This window comes from Callorhinchus milii, unplaced genomic scaffold (genome assembly GCF_018977255.1).
Source record: "Callorhinchus milii isolate IMCB2004 unplaced genomic scaffold, IMCB_Cmil_1.0 Scaffold2, whole genome shotgun sequence".
NCBI classification, from domain to species: Eukaryota; Metazoa; Chordata; class Chondrichthyes; order Chimaeriformes; family Callorhinchidae; genus Callorhinchus; species Callorhinchus milii.
This window is the reverse complement of record NW_024704743.1, coordinates 81693030-81715665: the sequence shown is the minus strand read 5'-3', so window position 1 is coordinate 81715665 and position 22636 is coordinate 81693030.

Below are 22636 nucleotides of genomic sequence, written 5' to 3'. Positions count from 1 at the left end.
CTGAACGTAAGCATGATCGAGGCCCTCTTGACTGGCTCGCGCTAGTGCCTCAGCACCTTGGGCGCTGGCAGCATCAGTATCCTGGCTGCACACTCAACCTCACTAAGCCAGTCAGGAACCTGGGTATCTTGTTTGACCCTGAACTGTCCTTTCTCCCCCACATCCGGCACTGCTTACCACCTCCTCCGCACATTGCCAGACTCTGCCACTGCCTTCAGGCTGCTGAAACCCTTACTCAAGCTTTCGTCACATCAAGGCTCGATTATGGAAATTCCCTCCTCATCGGCCTTCCCAACTGTTCCCTTCATAAGCTGCAGATCATCCAAAACTCTGCAGCTTGTGTACTCTCACGCACCAGGCTCCGTGACCCCATCACTCCCACCCTCACCCGACTTCACTGGTTCCCCATCCCTCAGAGCATCGGATTCAAGATCCTTGTCCTCACTTTCAAGACCATCCATGGCCTTGCCTCCTCCTACCTCTCTGACCTACTAACTCCCTGCCAACCTGCCCATTCCCTCCATACAGCGGGCTCCAGTCTACTCCCTATCTCCCGCCCAACCTGCCTTACCATCAGTGGCCGAGCTTTCAGCCTCTCTGCCCCCACACTCTGGAACTCCATCCCACAGTCCCTTCGCCTCGCTTCCTCCCTTGCCTCATTCAAGGCCGGTCTCAAAATCCTCCTCTTCGATCATGCCTTAGGTTGCCCTCCCACCTCTCTGCCATCCCTCACCCCTACCCCACCCCTCCCCTATGCTTGGATCCTGACCCCTGACTGTCCAATGCCTTGGGACATCCTCCCAACGTGAAAGGTGCTCTATAAATGTAATTTTGTTGTTGTTGCTGTTGTACACTCTGAGACGCTACCCTGCAAGTTGTTGTTGCAGGCACAAAATCTGAATGCTGATGTCTCCAATGTGTAAGCTGGCTTTACCTTCACTGTGTAGTATGATAGAGTGAGGTGGGGTGTGTAAACAGAAAATCACAATTGCAAATTGCAATGCACATTATTAAATCGTGTGACTTGAGAGAAGACAGTTTCTGGCACTGCTACACAAGATCTTTATACACATTGCTGCTAATCACATCATGTCCGAGATTCATCTGCCATTAGCAAACAAAGCCAATGCACAAGACACCGAGTGCACACAAATGGACTGGAGAAGCCAATGCAAGGCACCGCAGGGGAGGACCACAAATGGAGGCAGGATAAATAGGGGATGGTATTGTGCTTTAATAATGAGCTTCTGCTTGAAATTCTTCATCCAAATCTCCCCCGCGTACTTCCCTTCATTTCAAAATAGAACAGCCAAGGGTCTCAAGATGTCTTCATCAGGAGCATGTCTTGAACAAGCCCTCTTTTGTGCACAGTGGCTGTTACATCACAAGCTGCTCCATACATCTCGCAGACTGGAGCACCGAGACCCTGCAAGTTGCTCCTTTTTTTTCCTTCAAATTTTCACTGTTTAATAGAGCCCAATTTGGGCTGAGGAGGGGGAAGGAGAGGAAGCAGGCACCAAGCTGGGCCTGCCATGTAATCCATGGGTCATTTAGTAAGATGTGAGCACACTTTAAAAGGCTAACAACATCTTTTTTTCACGTAGCCTTATTAATTATCCAGAGGGAATGAGTGAAAGAAAAGCAGATCTGAATGAAAGAGCACAATGAGACTGGCTCTGTTAATGATTAGCCGCTGGGACGTATGTATCCTCTCCACTCTCTTGCGCTGCTATTAAAGCCAAATGTCGTAAAGCTTTTGCCAGTTATTCACACTAGTTTTTCTCCTAGCACCGTAACAGCATATACGTTATTTTACATCTGACCTTAACACATTGCTTCAGGCTAAAAACAGACAGCCTTGTCAGCATTTGACTTCTGAGGAGTCCAGCTGTACTAGGCAATGAAAGAGGCTTTTTGCTTGTTCCTCCTAAAGCTATGTGCTCTCACAGTGCCTCATAGTCTCTTTGAGGAACCCACTGGCAAGGTTCGGTCTCCCACCCCAAACCAGTTGGCAACAATTAGAGTCTTGTATTGTGGACAGAGTGTTACAGAGCAATTCAGAGTACCTACGTTGGCGTAGAATCAGAGTGCAGTAATGTACAAACCAGTCATATATGAATTGCTCAAATATGTTTTGCATTGTGCTTAATGTATGTTTCAAAGACACTAACACAAGCTTTATATGCATCACTTCCTTCCACCCTCAACCGCCTCCGCGTATCACACTATAGATGTTAGTAACAGTACAATAACTTGACATACTGTGCCCTCTACTGGCAATTTTGCAAACTCACTCACTTACTCACTCTTTGATAGACTAATAAACCTTACATTTGATGTAGAACTTTGTCACATTGTCGAGAAGTCTCAAAGAACTTCGCATGATTTGTCAAATGAAGTGTAATGACCGTGTGTTTGTAGGTAGATACATATACATTTATATAGCTTATATGATTTTTTCAAATTACTTCATGCCCCCGCATCCTCCTACCTATCCGACCTGCTTACCCCACTCCACCACCAGTTGCCACCACTCGGCTGGCTCTGGCCTCCTATTTGTCCCTTGTGCCCTGCGTTTCACCATCGGTGGCCGTGTCTTCAGCCACTACGCCCCAAAACTCTGGAACTCTCTGCCTCAATCACTCCGCCTTACCCACTCTCACCGCACCTTCAAATCCCACCTAAAGACCTTCCTTTTTGATCTTGCCTACAGTCACCTTCCCTCTCCCCCTGGCTCGTGATCAGACTCCGACACTGTGAAGCGCTCCGGGACTATCCTGTGTGAAGGGTGCTATATAAATGTAAATTGTTGTTGTTGATGAGTGTGGCAGCCAATTTGCATACAGCGATGTCCCACAATGAACAACAACAACTTACATTTATATGGCGCCCTTCACGTGAAATAAAGTCTCAGAGTGCTGGGGGATTGTTATGTGTAATGAAGCATGATTTACCTATAACGTCTCCTGGCTGATTGAATCAAGTGTATACACTATGGCTCCACTTTGTCCAAAATACGCCTCGTTGAAATTTACAGTTTGAATCAGGTTTTGATGCAAATATTCTTCGATGTGTGATGTTTTTTATGGGCTATTGTTTCTTTCCACCAGATCTCAGCACTTCGTGACTCTGTTGTGGAAACATTTCCAGTGAAGTAAAGGAAGAAACCTGCTGTAAAAATGAATTGCCATCTTCATTGGCTATTTTTAAAATTAATTAGAACTGTTAGTGCTGCAGACACCCTCACATTGAGGAATGAACTGATAAGCAGAGGGTGTCAGTCTGGCTCAGTTGGCTGACAAAGCTCTCTGAACCTCTGAGTCAGAAGTTTGTGGGTTCAAGCCCTATATTAGGTCATACAGACTAGGCTGACACTCCAATGCAATCCTGTCGGAGTGCTGCATTATCAGAGTTACCATTTTTCAGATGAGTCATAAATGAAGGCCTTATCTGCCTGATCAGTGAATATTAAAGATCCTATGACACTACTCGAAAGAGAAGAGAGTTTCACCCAATGTCCTGGCCAGCAATCGTCCAGATAAAATTGCTCTTTCATTTCCTGCCTATTTGTGGGAAACTGTTGTGTGCAAATTAGCTGCTACATTCGTCGATAAAGTACACAGTGACTATGCTTTATAGTAAATCCTGTGAAGTGCTTTGAGACATCCTCCCAATGTGAAAGGCATTATATCATTATAATTTATTATATGCCATTAAGATAATTTCACCCAAGGAAACAATGTTAGCTGGCACTACTTGTGGCAAAAGGAGTGGGCTCTAATTATTTTTAAATGGGAATTCAAACAGTCTGCCTTTATTTAGTGGCACATCTGTCTGCACATCTGTAATATAAAGCTTGGATGTCAGCAGCCTAGTTGGAGTTTTGCTTCATCTGGTCATATCCTGTTCATTGGAACCCAGAGCTGACTGTATCCCTCTTTTAAGGCTGCATATCCCATAATCCACTTTAAACTCATTTGCATGTTTCAACAACAACAACAAGATTACATTTGTATAGCACCTTTCACATCGGGAGGACGTCCCAAGGCGCTGGACAGGGTTACAATTTATAATTTCCCTTTACATGGGATACCATTTCAGAACGCTGCATATCTGTCAGTGCAAATAAAATGAATAGAATTAATACAATTGATATAATTTGGTGTACCCTCTTCAGCAACTTTCTCCCTCACCCAGCCCAGGAGTTCCCCCCTGCTCGGGTCATGACCCAACTGTGCAGCGCCTTGGGACGTCCTCCTGACATGAAAGGCGCTTTATAAATGGAATCTTGTTGTTGTTGTTGTTGTTGTTGTGTAAAGCGTTTTGCCTTCTTGATGTCACAGACGTGATATAAATGTAAATTATATTGTGTTTTAATAATCCCATGAACAAAACTTAATTGAGTACTGAATCGTAACATACAGAAAGTTTCAAAGGGCTGTCCTTCAAACCTCAACACTCTTCATCAGACCTTCCTTTTATTGCTTAACAAACCTGCAGGTGAAATTTGGCCTGTGACAACAACTACTGTGTGCAATTGGCTGCTGCGATTCACCCACAAAATATAGTCAATTCAGTTTACAGTATATTCTGTGAAGTGCTTTAAGACATCTGGAATATATACAGTGCTATATCAAATGCAAGGATTATTATTATTATATTATAACTAATGCATTTAGATAGTGCAAAAAATCCTTAAAGCAAATCACAGGGACAAAATAGGGGCCTGAGCAAGGGGAGTAGGAGGGAGGTGGCTGAAGACACAAACAGAGATTTTGGCACTTAATATTCTACAATAGTAAGTGCATTATGATCACAGAATTCATGGAACTAGAGAGAATACAGTGAACAAGGAAACAAAGGTATTAGGCAAGAAGAATCCATCCCATGAACTCTGAATGGTACAATATTCAGTATTCACTGGCAATGGGAACAAGCGACATTAAAGCTCACATTATTGGAGTCTTTCTTAACATAATTCCTTTCACGATGCTGCCTCAATCTATTTTCAGAGCAGACTAGTGAGTTGGCATGATGGCCTTCATGTATTACCAACGTGCGAGTTGGCATGACGTTCTTGATGTGTTACCGTCACCTCTTGTTCTCATTCCTTAGGTCACAATATCTGTTAAGAAAGATCACAACATTGCAAAAAGTGAAAGCTGGGGATTCTGTACTAAATCTTTTGCATTATATTTGAAAGCAAATTAAAAACACATTAGAACAAACTTGTTATTAGCCAAAAAAGTTATTTCCAGCAACAAAACATAATGCCTACCTGAGGAAAGAAGACTATGCTATTGGCTGCACTGTGTGATTGTTAGAAAGTGTAAAACTCTTGTAAGACTCATAATCACTGTTCAAGTCAATTCGTGGAGTCCTGTAGCTCAGTGGTTAGAGCACTCGCTTTGCAAGCGAGAGACCTGAGTTCAATTCCAGGCAGAGGGCGAAACCTTGGGCAAGTTTCCTTACTCCACACGCCTAATAATAATCCCTCCAAAACCAAAAACAATAATAAAAATTGGTCATTTTCAATCTACGACTGTTTGTGGGACATTGCTGTGCGCAATTGGCTGCCGCGTTCGCCCACAAATATACAGTCAATTCACTTTACAGTGTGTTCTGTGAAGCACTTTGGGACGTCCTCCCGACGTGAAAAGCGCTATATCAAATGCAAGGATTATTATTATTATTATTACTATTATAATTCAAGATGGTCCATATCATTCACGATCACATTGGGGTTGAAATTTGCAACCTGGATTCACAAATAGTGAGTCATGCTGGTAATCAGATGAGCATCATATTGACCCACTGGAGCTCCACAATCTACTTTGAAGCAGAATTCCCATGGATCATCGCAATACTCATCAGGTTGCCAGCTGGACTGGGCCGCTATTTTTTTCAAATCCAACGTGTGAATGCATATTTTGAATGCTCACGGACTATTATAGTGCCCTGATGTCACTTAATTGTCACGCCTTGCAGTGTACCTGTAATACATAACTATTAGCCAGTATCAAAATAGACAATAATAATAATAAACTGTCTCAGGCTCCAATTCATTCCATTTGGATTCCATCTTAAATTCCTTCCTACTTCGGATGCACCTGCGATCACAGATACCTCCGTGAAATTCAGCGTCACTCTAACGCCTGCTCTTGCCACCTCATGAGATCTACCCTCCCTGCCATGCGATGACACATGCATGCTCTTGACCTTTATCTTCCACAGCACCAACTCACTTTATTTCAGAGTTGTCTTAGGTCTCAGTTCTTAGGATATTTCATCCTTCGCCTAATTCCCTTTCCTCTCTTCATAGATGCTGCCTGACCTGCTGAGTGTTACCAGCGCCTTCGTTTTTATAATAATCCATGCATTTGAAATAATGCCTTATCACGTCGTTGAGATGTCTGAAAGCGCTTCACAGAATATATTGTAAAGTGGATTGACTGTATATTTTGTGGGCGAGTTGCAACAGCCAATTGCATACAGCAGTGTCCTACAAGCAGTCATGGATTATGTGACCAAATTATTTTTGAGAGATTATGACACCCCCTGAAAACGATCCACCAATTGACTAATAAATGGATTCCTAATTTCTGCTAGGTTAACCGAGGCATGTGGAGTAAGGAAACTTGTCTGAGAATTTACCCAGCCTGGAATCGAACCCGAGTACTCTTACTTGCAAAGTGAGCACACTAACTCCTGTACTATGGGATACTGTAAATATTAGATATAAGCAGAAATGCTGCCAATACAAAATAGTCACTCATTCACTATATGGTAAATACTGTGAAGTGTTTTGAGACATCCTCCTGAATGTGAAAGGTGCTGTATCAAATGCAAGAATTATTATTATGGAGCATGTGTTAATATCTATTTTTAGCTGTACTTCAAAAAATCTCAAGCTAGCAGTAAATAAGACAGTGATTTATGAATTTCTAGAGAGCCTGGTTAGATCCAAAAATACACATCAAATAAATGTGTGTTAAATACTGTTTAGATTCACTGTGCAAGATAGAACTAATTCCGTCTGTGTTTAGGTTCACTGAGATGTCAGATCAAGTCACACATAAAGTTATTTTTACTGTTATAAATGGGTTGTTGAAGCAATTTAACTCATACCCTGCTGAATAAACAAATGTCATGGGGTAAGGATAATAGACATTGAAGAATGGTTGGTGCAAGCAGTTCCTATAAAGTCTTTTCACTTCATCATAAAACAAACTGAATCCACTATTTCTGATGACTTACGTGAGGCTTGTTAAAGTAAAATGGATACTTTGTGTGGATGGTTTTCGGGGGGTGTGAGACCAGTGAAGCGAGGGCCACAGACCAGTTAATGTGGTTACCTCTGGACGTCACAGAGGTCAGAGTGCACGCATGTGTGAAGCACGACGTTCAGAGAAAACCGGAGCCTGTGTGCAGAGCGTTTAACCGGAGACGAGACTGCATTTTATCATGCGTTTCAGCCCTGCTGGGTTAACAAAAGCGTCAGGAAGGCTAGATGAATAGCTGGTGTGGAAGGCAGAAATACATTACAGTTGTGGTAATAGAAGACATGTTCAATGTGATTATGGTTCATAAATATGGTACTGCCGAGTTAGAATGCTTCCTGACCTGGAAACTATCTGTAGAAATAACAGAGGTGTAAATATAACTGCATCTTTGGGGGAGGAATTCTGATTTTTCTGCTGAAATAGCCCCACAGAGATGAAAAATATTGGGCTTCAATCTGTAGCACACGAGATTGTACACTAGAAATTAGTTTGTTGGGCTGAATAGCCTTAATTTCTCCACAATTTGATGGATTGTGAATGCTATGGTTTCACTGCACTGTTCAGGACCATGATTATCAGCATTCAATATGAACAGCCAGCGACAGCCGGCTACACCACCATAGAGGGGACAAGGCAGCAGATCTCCCCACACATGCATTCAAATATCACCCCCGCCCCCCCACCCCACCTCTCATACATACACCCACATACACTCCTACAAGGTCTGATGGGATAGTCAGCTCCTTTCATAAGATCACAAGGGACATTTTAATGAAGAAGGCCCTTCAGTCCATTTGATCTCATCCTGCCCCACAATACAATACCTACCCTACAGGTGTCCCAACACAAAATCAAACTGTTTAACTATTTCCAGTGTCTTGTCCTTAACCACCCTTTTTGTTGAAGCTGAGAAAATAACAGGATTGATATTCTAGTAGTATGAGATCAAATGAGCTCAAGGGATTCCTTCATCCAGACCTCTCTTGTGACCCCTTTTGACCTGTTCATTGCACTCTGTGTAAAGAAATAATTAAAATAAAAGGGTAGTGCATGGCATTGTTTAAGTTAAACACAGGATGATCATTCACTAAGCCTTGTACATATAATAGGAAATCCCATGTACATGCTCACATCAGAAGCCTCCGTACATGTATCATTTGAAGTAGATAACACCCAAGGGTATTTTTGTTGAACGTTTACTGGAAGCATCATCGGGAACAGGAATTCTGGCTGGTCACTGAAAGCCATGTGTAGCCCTAACACGAGAGAGAGAAAAAGCACGTGTTTGGCATTGTACCAAAGAAGCTTAAAACAAGATCATCGTGACAGGTATTAATAGATTCTGGTCCAAGGTGCAGCCAACCTGGGAACATTGCAACTCTGAACATATACAATTCCCTGGCACTGCCATGGATCACCTTGATAAGTGTAAAACATCAAAACAAGTAAAGAATAACAAATAGCAGGATGAGTACTGCCAGGAGTCAGGGACCATCCACTGAGCACTTTCATGCCTTTGTATTCTGCACGCTGCCTATATTGCAGGTTTTTATTTCAGAGAGAGTCAAATACAGACTGACTGTTGTGTGAACCCAGCTGCAGTGTGTAATGGGGAAACACATTGTCACAGACTCTCCTCCGCATGTGTGTGGATGTCACGCCGACAGAAAGGAGCTATTCATTGCCACCCCCACCCCCAACTACCGGATCACTTGAAGTCACTGCAGATCCACTCACCCCTTCCTACTCTCTGGTTCTTAAAGTGTAAAGTTCTGTATTAGCCATTCACATGTAAAGAGTCTCACACAGCGAGCAGCTGGCAGCATCTGCTGGAAGAGACTTCAGAGGGAAGGAGATGGAGAGAAATAGTCCCATGAGAGAAGACATTATCGAAACAGTGGAGGGGGAATCTGTGACTGAGAACCAGCAATGTACTAATGATTCTCAGGAATATTATTAAGGAATATTGCAGTTTTTTAAAACCTTTTGCATGAACCAAAATGAATAACAAAAAGTATTTGGAACCATCATTGAATCATTGAATAGCTCAGCTCCCCAATAGTTCATTAGGGGAATGCTATTATGGGTCACTTTTTTAAAGACAGACACCAGAAAGTGTTTCTTCACCCTGTGGCAAGTATAGTCAATTTTAACACTCCAACGAGATGCTGAGGGTGGCTGTATTGTCAGAGGTACCATCATTTGGATGAAACATTAAACCTTAGTCGTCCCGTCTGCTTATAAAGGTAGGGGCTAAATATCCCAAGGTACTATTCAAAAAGAAAAGGGAGATTAACCTGGTGTCTTATTAACAATCCCCCAAATAAAGGTGGTCATTCACTCCATGATTATTTGTGGGACTTTGCTGGGCACATATTGGTTGCTGCATTTGCCTACAAAACACACACAGTCACATCACTTTACAGTTTATCTTGTGAAGTGCTTTGAGATGTTTTGATGACATGATAAGGTGGCATATCAAATGCAATAATTATTATTAATATTATAGTAATTAATGACGGGACAGGTTATCAGGAAGGATAGTTGAGGCCAGACATGGACTTGTTTAAAAAACAGTTTGATCCTGTAATGGTTGGACAGGTTGGGTGGGTATCTGGAAGGATGAGATCAAATGGCCTGGGAAACTTTCATCCAAACCACTCGTGACCTTTGATTAAGCAATGCAGATTTAGTAGATGCCAAAAAAATCAGGGAAGATTCTCATTCCCATTCCCAATGATGCCTCCTCAAAAATGTGCATGTGTGGACACCACAAGATTAAGTTGGACTTTAGAGCATCTACTTTAGAGTTGTTTATGGGACATTCGAGGACTCTCCAGTGACGGGCTGAGGATGTGCTGCATTATTGAAGATGGCGACCTTCAGATGAGATATTAAGCTGAGGTCCCGTCTGCCTGTTTAGGTGGACATTGAAGATCCCAAGGCACTACTCGAGAAGAGAAGTGAGTTTCTCCCGATGTCCTGGCCAACAATCCCCCCCACCCCAAAATTGGTCATTTAATTCATGACTGTTGTTGGGACATTTCTGTGTGCAAATTGCCTGGTGCGTTCGCCTACAAATATATAATGACTACACATCACAGTAAAGAATGTGAACCATTTTGAGGCATTTTAATAACATGATAAGGCACAATATCAAATGTAAGGATTATCATATTGTTATTATTATCCATGCTCCAATTGCTTCCCTGTCTGTGCTAACATGAAATATGTGGAAGGTTGAGAAAGGTACCAATGTGTTGCTGACATTGCAAAACCATACTACAGCAGAAGTGGAGTCCTGTAGCTCAGTGGTTAGAGCACTTGCTTTGCAAGTGAGAGACCTGAGTTCAATTCCAAGCAGGGCGAAACCTTGGGCAAGTTTCCTTACTCCACACGCCTAATAATGATCCCTCCAAAAAAAAAAAATAATTGGTCATTTTCAATCTACGACTGTTTGTGGGACACTGCTGTGTGCAATTGGCTGCCGCGTTCGCCCACAAATATTCAGTCAATTCACTTTACAGTATATTCTGTGAAGCGCTTTGAGACGTCTAGAAGACGTGAAAAGCGCTATATCAAATGCAAGGTTTATTATTATTATTATTATTATTATTATTATAAGTCAATGCCTTTGAGGGGGGTGTTGAGAGACAAATGGAAAGCAAAACTTCTCAATTCACAATGGTGTGATGGTGTGTGTTTGAAAGATCAGATTCCTTTCAGGTGCTTCACTGGCTAGAAACTGAAGACAAAAATCTATTACCATTCTGCACCACATCTGGCAACAGAGCTGCTATAGAGAAACCAGCCTATGAAGAGCATCTGGATCAACACTTCTGTCTCTATTGACTCCTAAAGATAGTTATGGACCACATGCACTGCAATATCAATTGCCAGGGATGTCCTGTTCTTAAAAGATATCTGTCAGATTGGTTCAGATGGTAGAATCTCTGGAGATATGGGTTTGTGAGCCAAGACTTAAGATCATAACCTAGGCTGAAATTGAAGTGCATAATAATAATAATCCTTGCATTTGATATAGTGCCTTATCACATCTTCGAGACGTCTCACAGCGCTTCACAGAATATTCTGGAAAGTACTGAATTGACTGTATATTTTGTGGGCGAAACGCAGCAGCCAATTCTGCACAGCAGTGTCCCACACACAGTCATGGATTGAGTGACCAATTTTTTTTGAAGGAATGAGGGAGTGGGGAGTATCAATTGTTAGAGGCCCCCATACTTCATGCATCCAGCACACGGCGCTACATATCCACGCCAACTTTGCGTATCTATAACCACAGCACGATGTATCAGCCACAAGGAATTGTGTATCGGTGACAGGGTGCTGTGTATCTACTACACGGCATATGTATATTCAACACGCACTGCATATCTGCCACACTGCGTATTTTCACACAAAGGGTTGTAGAAATCTGGATGCTGAGTTAATTGGAATTTTCACGACTGAGGTTGATAGATATTTGTTAGGTAAGGGACTCGAACAATATAGAGAAAAGGCAGGTAAATGGAGTTAATGCAGTACAGATCAGCCATGATCTAATAAAATGGTGGAACAGGCTTGAGTTGCTGAATAGCTTACTGTTGTTTCTTTGTTCCTCCGTTCCTATGTTTCTGTATAACTGTGACATGAGCTACATATCTACAACATGACGCTGCATATCCACTATACAGCATTGTGGAACTACGACGCTTTGCTGCATACCTGCATACGGTGGGTTCTATCCTCGGGCTCAGGGCCCCTGTAATAATTTTCAGAGGTGAGGGGCCATTCACGTTATCCACATTTTGGATCTCAAAATGAGCAATCTCACAACCTCAGCATTTGCCAACCACAAATTAGTAATGCTGTCACTAATGAACATTATTTGAGTCAGACCACAAGCTGCAGTAACGATCATCAGAGGACTGTTAAAGGTCTGACTCAGGGAACTAGACTGAAGTTCAAACTCAATCTGGATGAACTTGCCTGCTTTTTATTACATACAGTCACCTTATTAAAACAGTCCATTGAAAGAACAATGTGGTAAGTATTAGAAAGAGGGGAGAAGGGAAATGACAAGACTCCATGTATCTGCTTGCTCTCCACTCTTGTAGCTGCTTTGTACCTACTGGACTAGCTTTATTCAGAACCAGAGGTCAGTGTGTTAGTCATCTGTCTTTGACTTCCCATTATCCTAAATCATACAAAATCATTCCAGCATGTTAACTGGATGGAAACAGAGTCCGTAACTTGTTGGTAAGGTTTAAACCTGAATGGATGCATAGCTAATTTGCCAAGAAGGTTTTATGCTTGGATCAAGCATTTCTTGGATCATAGAAGTCAATGGGAACAGTGCTGTGCATTGCAAAGATACACTTAAATCATGGACTTACTTTCTCTCTCTCTCCCCCTTTCCCCCCACTCCTCTCAAGTGACATCAACAGCACTCTTTGCGTATAGAATGCAGGAAGTGTCATTAAAGGTGACCTGGGTACCCAGAAGTCAGCCATAAATAAAAGTTGTTATTTATTTATGCATCATTATATCATGGCGTCTGAGATATTGGACCCAAAGGATCAGGAATACTGGGATTGACCTGTGTTTCGTACTTTCATTTGTTCAATTATACCTCTCTTTGTTCTGTAAAGCCATATTGAATACACTGAATTTCAATTGGGATTCTTTGATTTTCTTTAATCACATCCCTTTCCTTTGACCTAATCATTTATTGTCACTGCAATCTGCTTTAAATTTTGCTCAACATTCCAAGTACAATGTTATGGCAAACATCCATTTTTACCACTAGTATCAGCATCAAGCACTCCTAGGTTATAACATTGTCACAGAATCTGAGAAATTACAGCACAGAAATAAGCCCATTGGTGGCTAATGTCCTCCCCAAATAAAAATGTTGGGTGAGGGGCAGATTTATGTTTTCGCTCATCCCTCCCCCCACTAAAAAGCTTCCATCATTGGTGAATTGAAGCAGGAACAGGGGCTAGGCTCTGTGTGCGCATGCATCAGCCTCGCGAAAACGGTTTGAATTCAATCTCGAGAGGCTGGGGCATGAGCACAGAACTTAGTTACTTCCTACACACACAGGCAAGCATTTTCAAGTCTTTGTATGGTTAGCAATTATGAAATCAAACAGCAAATAGTATGAGCCCCAATCAGGACTTTGAACTAACTGACAGTCCAATTCATTGCTGGGCTGGAACGTGCTGTAATGTTGGAGACACCATCCTTTGAACAAGATGTTTTGAGACATCTTCCAGACATGATAAGGCATCATATTAAAAGCAAGGATTAATATTATTACAAAGGAGAGGCTGGAAGAAATGTCTTTACACAGAGGGTGTTTGAAATATGGAATTTTCTGCCACGAAACATAGTGGAAGCAGAGTCAATGAATTATTTTAAATGGAAATCAATTTGATGTTTGCAAAAGAAGAATGTTAAACGGGTTTGGAGAGCAATTAAGAAAGTGGGAGTAGATTATTTGTCTCATGTGGAGAAACACCACGGCAGATTAGTTGGGTCGAATGGCCTGTTTCTGTGCTGTAATGTTCTACAATCCTATGATACAGAGAAAGCAAAAAAGAATAAAAAGGGCAAAACTAAATCATGAGTGAAGTAACAAACTATCCTTTCACTAGTAGAAGCTGAATATTTTCTCTCTGTGCTGGTTGTTTGGGTCTTATCGGATTGGGCACTTCCCAGCACAGCCTGAGTGGATACAAAATCACATCCCAAAATTATCGCTGACCAGGAGCCTCACTAAAACAGAGCATAAACATGGCAGATGCTGGGAATGTAAAACTGATCCTGGTCCTTCAGAGGTTGCCCTTCTAACATTAGGTTAGATGGAGCTTTATTCTGAATCTAACCTGGGACGCACACGACCAAGATCTGGTTTGGTTCTCCTGAAATTATTACAACAACTTGCATTTATATGCCGCCTTCGTGCAGGATAGAGTCCCGGAGCATTTGACAGTGGCGGAGCATGACGCCGAGTCAGGGTGAGAAGGAGGGGTGAGGTGACTGTAAGCACGATCAAAAAGGAAGATCTTTAGGTGGGATTTGAAGGTGGTGAGGGAGGGGGCAAGGCGGAGGGATTGAGGAAGAGAGTTACAGAGTTTTGGTGCATAGTGGCTGAAGGCATGGCCCATGGCCAACGATGGTGGAGCGGAGGGAACGAGTGACAAACAGGAGGCCGAAGCCAGCCAAGGAAAGGTAGCAGGTGGTGGAGTGGGGGGAAGCAGATCGGATAGGTAGGGAGGTGTGAGGGCATGAAGGAATTGGAAAATGAGTGAGAGGATCTTGAAATCGATTACTTTTAAAAGATAATTCTGCAAAGCTGGTGAATTTACAGACCTTGAAAATATTTTATTTTCCACTGGAATGCAATATTTGACAAGTTGCAAAGTGAGTTCATTTCAAGAGAATTCCCATTATAATGGGAAAATGGCCATTATAATCTTATGGCTATAGTTTTGAAGTAAAATCCTTCAGTGTTGTATTTCAGTGTACTGATTTGATTTCTGCCTTCTTCCATTGTCACAATGTCCTCCAGCATGTTACTATGTCTAAATAAACTACTTTCATCTACTCTGCCCTGTGCTCCATCTAAAACTTTCCTTGGAGGAACAATTGTTATTACTTAAATTAATGGGTAAATGTATCCATTGGGAATTCAAATCAGGAAAGTCAGTTTATTTCCTGGCAAATGGAGAATAGTACACTCTTGCCCTCAAGATGGGCTTGTTAGCCAACATGTCTCCACACATGGCTACCAACCTGCTTGGCGTTCGACATACCAAGATGTAGCATCTTTAGATGTAGTTCTCTTTAATTCTCCCATGATAGAAACTGAGAATACAACATTAGGAGAACGCCAGGCCTGAGCTGCAATAGTGCAAGTAAATGGAGATTTATCATAACTACAGAGCCTGCAGTTTCAGTAGAGTCTCTCACCTGTACTGTGGATGCTGTCTCTTAACAGAGAGCAAAAAGGATAGGGAACTATTAAATACCAGCCCCTGAAGACATGGATGACTGTGTAAGGCATGGAGAGCTCAATGACACATTGAGCACTGTTGGGTTTGTTGTCTATGGGCATGGCCTAGGGCTAGATTTGGGCAATAAGATGTGAGAATCACAGATCAGAGGAAAGCGGGGTGCTCATTGCTCTCATGTCATATTATGAATATTACTGGAAGAGTGACATTAGTCTTCAGGGCATATGGAATCCAAAAGCCACAAAGTATCACAGTCTTATCATAATTATTCGTGGAGGCAGAATCCAGGAATAATCTAAGCAAAAGTAAATATTTTAATTGAACATGAGAAATAATTCAACAAAACCACTTCAGCAATATTATTTTGTGGGAAGCGATACTTGTGATAAACAGATAGAATGTTGTGTCATTGAAATTATTCAGGAATTGACTGTACAAAAAGTGTGAGTCTTTCCTTTTGATTCCTTGCTTCCTTCCTTCTTCACGGTACAAAGACTTTCTTGTTTGTAAGCTTAAAGACAAATTCACCTAACACAGCGAGGGCACCTCTCTAATCTCATCTGGATTGAGGTTGGTCATCGGCAAAGACAAATCCCTAGAGAAATGGTTCTGAAGATGAAACTCTACAGAGGCTTCACTAGCCTCCCCACCTCTGGAGCTGAGGTTTCTGTACTTGATTAACGCACCGCAGTGGAAGGAAGAGGCATTACATACCACTTCCGAAGCCCAGCGGTTTCCTTCATGATTGCATCTCCAGAGACCAAGAAAAGCCAAGAAAAGGAAAAAACTACACTTCTAAAAAGAAGCGGGGGTGGGGAGAGAAGAAAGTTCTTTGAAGGAAACACCAAAGGCATCCCACTGAGCTCAGTGGAAAGTGAAGATTATCTTGCTTGTGAAACTAAATCCTGATTCTTGCCCGCTAGGCATGACCAAGTAATACAGCAGGTAGCAAACTGTGTTGCCTTTATGCCGCCATTAGTTCGCTCTAAGGGCAAACAAAAGCCCACGATTTGCAGAAGCTCTGCTGTGTTATTGTGTCCGGGAGTTTGATCCATGTTTCATTTATAAGAAGGAGTTCAAGCAGTTAAGGGTGGTGGCACTGGGACTGCTCAACTCCTCGCTCTGAAATGAGTTGTGCTTGCACATAGAAATAAAAGGCTATTTCACGAGGAAGCATCAAGTCTTTTGTTTGTCACACGGTCACTGGGATTTTTGTTCTATAAATTTATTTCTATTCAGTGTTACATTGATAATTTTGGCCCCTCCCAGCTCTTCACTCCACAAATTGTTCCCCATCAAGGCTTGGGGATATTAACGTGGGGAAACAAAACACTTATTTATTTTGAGTCCCACTTTCAAAGGTCAAAAACTCCCAAGTCAGGCATAATCTAGGTGGGATGCAAAGTACAACACAACAATAACAATATAGCATTCTTCATGCAGGATAGCATCTCGGAGTGCTTTAGTAAAGCTACATCACTGCCCATTAGGTAGCACTCTTGTCTTTGAGTCAGAAGTTTGTGGGTTCAGGTCCCACAAACTTTGAGTTCATCGTCTTGGCTGACACAACATATTAAATTTATATATCACATTGGAAGGACAGCCCAAGGCACTGACCATCGAATGTAATGCTGGAGGAGTGTGCTGTATTGTTGGAGGTGCTGTGCTTCAGATAAAATGTTACACCGAGATCTGTCTGCTTGTTACTTTAAAGATCCTGTGACACTATTCAAAAACTGAAGGGAGTTTCACCTGATGTCCTGGTCAACAATCTCCCAGATAAAATTGATCATTCATTTCATTACTGTCTGTGGGACATTGCTGTGCAAAATTGGATTCTGTATTCATCCACAAAATACACAGTCACTATATTTTAGAGTAAATCCTGCTTTATTATTATTAATAAAGAACCCCCTACTTCATCAATATACCATCTTTTCAACATAACCACTAATTTAAATGAGTTAATTTCACAAGGAATTTAATCTTCATTTTATTTGTATAACAGACATAACATCACCGTCGATCAGGTATTATCACAAAATCACTACAGCGGGCAACTGTGTTTAATGTTTTATCACTGAATGTTACAAGTAACGGTAAAGCTGCAGTGCAAGTGAGCCAGATTAAACAATCCGCCTGCAGCAGCAGGCTTGTGTTTGTCTACAGTGGTTTTTGTTTTCTGTTGAGATTTAAAGGGAATTTAGAGGCTATTTAAGAGTGAAATCAGGAAACATTTTTTCACTCAAAAGGTGGTAGAAATCTGGAATTCTCGCCCCCAAAAGGCCATGGATGCTGGATCACAGCTTCAAGACTGAGGTTGATAGATTTTTGGTAGGTCAGGGTATTAAGGGATATGGGAAGAAAGCGGGAAATTTGAATTGAAAGGATTAGTTGAGGTACAGATCAGCCATGATCTAATTAAATGGCAGAACAGGCTCGAAGGGCTGAATGGCCTCCTCCTGCTGTGTCTATGTTCCGTGTTCCCATGGAACTGAAGCAATTGTGTGGGCCCCACTTGACCAAACCAGCTACTTGCCAACATGTGTCTGCCAGGCACCAGTGGGAAGAGGCACACTCCTCACATTGTGAGGTCAAAGCATGCACCAGTTTCTGTGTCAGTTCTTTACATTAACTGAGAGCTGCAGTCAGATCATCACTTTCCATGGGTCTGGCTGGCAGCCGTGCATCAGCCACACTGATTTGCATTGCAGCAGTACTGTATTATAGACAAGGTATTGAATTTATTACAGTACTGTTGTGAATACTGCCCCCGATTTGCAGTAAGACAATATCCTCCCTCACTCATCAGACTGATGCTTGCTGGATTCACAAACAAAATAGTAAATGGCAGAATCTGCAGCTACCCAGATGTATCCCAGGCTGACTCTCTGGAATTTCACCCAGATCTCCAGGAGGCACAATCCTGGTACAATCCAGCTTCACAGAAGTAGAAACTGAAATTATCTTTTGTGCGCTGTTTCTGAGAATCAGCCATAATCAGGATCAACTATTTACAAGACAGACGCAGCATCAACTATTTACAAATAATTTTGCCAAACTTGTAAATTAGAATCGGATTGTAAACTGGGGAGATTGAGTCCTTTCTACTCCAGGTAAATGAGCTTCTAGCTGAAAGAAGCTCTGATGTTGTACACGATACATATGGTCATAAAATCAAGGAGCACATGAGAGATGACTTGAGAGCACATAACATTGGCTAAGTTCTTCAAAGAGTGCAGTCCTCAGTTCATATGCTTTCTGGTTCTCTTGTGGCCTTGTGGATTACAGAATTGAGTTAACAGAGCAATTAGTTTAAAGTTTTGTTTAATTGTATGCCTAAATACATACACACAGTACTTGGTTTGTAAACCAAACAGAACAATAATCCATTAAATACTACATTAGTGATGAGTTTCCCAAGCAAATAGACAGTCCATGAGTTGAGGTATACCACCATGGGGGGAGAAAATGCCCCACCAATCATACCCATTGAAACATCATTTCCACTAGCCTAAGCCACAAAGAAACAAGATAAATAGGCCCCAGCTCAGCTACAGAACTTTGAAACAAAATGTATTGTGTACAAGCCATGTAATTACTACAATATTCAACCATGACAAGAGCTCTCCTAAATTTTAAAGAAATTGAAGAAATCCTCCAATTTATGATATGATATGAAATTTCTTAGAAGCGGCAAGGCATGACAGTGATCAGTGTGTTCTCCAATATGATGGAGCAATAGGGGTCCTTCCCTCCAGTAGGGGATTGTAAAGTACTCTTCACTCAAGACCGCACTTCTAGCTGACAAGGGACTCTATTCATACTGGGAAACATTCTAAAACATTTCAGACAAAAGTGTCCCCACACAGAAAATGATGAGAATAGCAAAGTAATAATAATAATAATCCTTGCATTTGATAAAGCGCCTTATCATGTATTCAGGACGTCTCAAAGCGCTTCACAGAATATACTGTGAAGTGAATTGACGGTATACTTTGTGGGTAAGACATGGCAGCCAATTGAGCACAGCAGTGTCCCACAAACAGTCATGGATTGAGTGGCCAAATTATTATTTATTTAAAATCCATACATTCTAGCTTATCTCCGCGAAACAAATTTGTTCTGCATGTGGCTCCAGGAGAGATATAAAATTCTCTCAGGGTTTTATCTCAGATAGAAATTTCCCTTACATAAAGGGGACAAAATGTGACAAGCAAATAGAGCTTTACAACACTTCTGGAGATGCAGTAGATATTGATGCAGTCCTATGGGAAGTAGGTCTTTCAAATCTTCATTTATTTTTCAAAACATTGTACAGTATATGTGTTGGTTAAATAGACCACATGGCTCTTTGGTGTGATATCACATTAAACAACTCATTAACTCCACAAAACAACACGCACTCGTGATGTTGCACTTGTGCCTCAAGTGCAGTTTCTCCTACCAGACCTCTAGTGATGTGAAAGAGATGATGGGGAAGAACACTTTTTTAAGAAAAGGAAGCTTCAAACTTCATGCACATTAGCTCCAATCTAGGCAAACTCACTTTGAAAATAGGTCAAATTGGAGCAATCTTTGCTAATCTGTATTATAGACATAGATGATTTTTTGAGGGCTAAGAATGATTGAATGGCTCCTGAGACTCCCCAACCTTGCTACTTCCAATACTTAAACCAGAAACATTCTCCCAACCTAAAATAGAAATGTATGTGTACATTTGCAAAATGTTCCCAAACAGGTACAAAATTTAAGTTAAAAATACAAGAAATTCTTTGACCAATTTGTTCCTTCCCTCGCTTCGTTCAAGGTTCATCTTAAGACGTACTTCTTTGTCTGTGCTTTCAGTCACATTTCCAATCCCAGCTCGGGTGCCTCAGTGTCAAGCACTTTGGGATGTCCCCGTGACGTGAAAGGCACATATATAAATGTAAATTGTATTGTATCCAGAACGTAAAATCCAGCTACAGATACAGTAGTCATTCAAAAAAGAATTCCTCCACAATTCCACAAACTGTTGAGCATTGGAAGAGAGGGGGAAGGGAGCTAAGCAAAAATCCAAAGATAAGATACTTCCCAATGTTTGGTACTGAGTAATACGGACCAGGAACGTCTCTAGGTCTAGTCCTGATAATTGAGCTGATCTCACATAGGAAAAAAACAGTCAGGGGTATTACAACTGACTTCAGCATTCCTAAACTGCGACTGAGAAAATCAGCGCCACTGCTGATCACTATTCAGTGATCAACACCTTTCTGCAAGATGTTAGTGTGTGGGAGTTGAGTGCAGCCAGGGTCAAGCTCAACTCTGGTGTTCGCTGTGGTCCAAAAGTCTGTTGACATTCACTCTCCACTTGAAAAAAAACTAGTTGGATGAAGTACCACAGCACCTGGGGATCTGTATCATAGCAGGAGTCACCATCTGTAGGATGAGGTTTTTAATGGAGCCAACTCTTTTAACACAAAAGAAAGCAGTCTGTATAAACAGAGTCTTGTTTCGGGAAATGTTAGTTAGCACTTTTATCTGACATGTGGATTATGACTCAAAAATTAAAGGTTAATCCATGCCTTTCTTCTCTACTTGGGATCCCTGTGTCTTGTTTCCAGAGAGCAAAAGCACAAACTGATCTAAATTGAGGGATTCACAAAACAATTTGTGAACAGCATATCCTGGATGTATTACAGCCGACCCTCAAGTCCACTTGGAAGAAGACTTTTAGGAAATTGGGAAAGGAATTGACATCTGATTGGCTTTCCAGTTGGTTGGCTGCAGCACATCTAGCATTCACTATTTATAAATCCTTTTGCAAAGATCATTGCAGCCTAAATTGTTTATCAGTACGATGAAAAATGTAATCCAAGACATAAGAGGTTAGTAAAATTTGCTGACCGTGTCAGTGAGCATGTGTCATTCTCAGCTTGTTTGTGAAGAAAGTTTATTTTGATCAAAACAAATGACTAGGGAATTCACAATATTAGCCCAATGACGCATATTAGCTTCATATAGTATGATATAGTAAAATAGATCAACCCTCTTTTTGATGTCAGCTTAGCTCAGCTTGTAGCACTCTCTCCTCTGGGTCAGAGGTTGTGGGTTTTAAGACTCACGTCAGGACCGAACACATGGACTAGGAGGACACTGCAACGCAGTAGTTGGGGAGTGCTGCAATGTTAAACGTCTTAAACCCAAGGTCCCATCCACCATCTGTAGGACATTAATGATCCTAAAAGAGAAGGGAGTTGAAGTATCAAGAAATGGCCCACCAAGTATTACCAAACACATGCACCCTCACCAGTCCAGGCAAGTCCGCACAAAATCAATACTTTGTCTCCAGAAGTTATCGAGCCGCGATACCCATGGCGGGGCCATAAATGAAGAAGAATTCAATAAAGAAAAAATTATTTGGTTAGTCAACCCAAAACAAGTTCTACAGTATTGGCTTCAACGTGATTTGGGGGTTCAAGAGCTAACTAATAAACTTTGCATTTGATATAACACCTGTAACAAAGAATCAGCTCAAAGAAATTGCTGTCAAATGTTGTGATGGTTTGTGGAACAATGGTGTGTGCAGATTGGCTTCCGCATCTGTCTACAATTACAGCCATGAAGTGAATGACTAATTTTATCTGAGGGATTTTTGGCCAGGCCACCAGGAGAAACTCTCTTCTCTTTAGTGCCATGGAATCTTTATAACGCATCCTGACTAGGCAGATGGGCCCTCAGAGACAAGGGTGCTACCAACTGAGCCAAGCAAAGCATCACTGTCCTTTTAGAGTTTAAAAATTAAATCCAGAATACGGGTCACCAAAAAAATCTACATGTATGAGCTGAAAAGATATGAAATATATTGAGTATTGAAAATACTTCTGTTGCAGATTGAACATTGAGAGGGGTGCATGTTGATAGGAAATAAACAATCTGATATTGGTTCACTTGTGATTTAAACTCCAGGGCATTAAAACAGGAAATAAATCAAGAACAACAAAAAGATTACATTTGCATAGCGTCTTTCACGTCGGGAAAATATCCCAAGGTGCTGGACAGTGTACAGCCTTTCAGATCCGAGCTGGGGTTGGGGGGGAAGGGAGGGGAGGGGAAGTGGGGTGGCCGATGGCATGGTCGAAGAGGAGGGCCTTGAGGCGGGACTTGAAGGAGGCTAAGGAGGGGGTGAGGCGGAGTGATTGGGGGATGGAATTCCAGAGGTTGGGGGCAGAGTGGCTCTCCCGCCAATGGTGGGGCGGGTAGGTCGGGGGACGTGGAGCAGGCTGGAGCTGGCTGAGCGGAAGCAACGGGCGGGTTGGTAGGGGGTTAGGAGGTCACAGAGGTAGG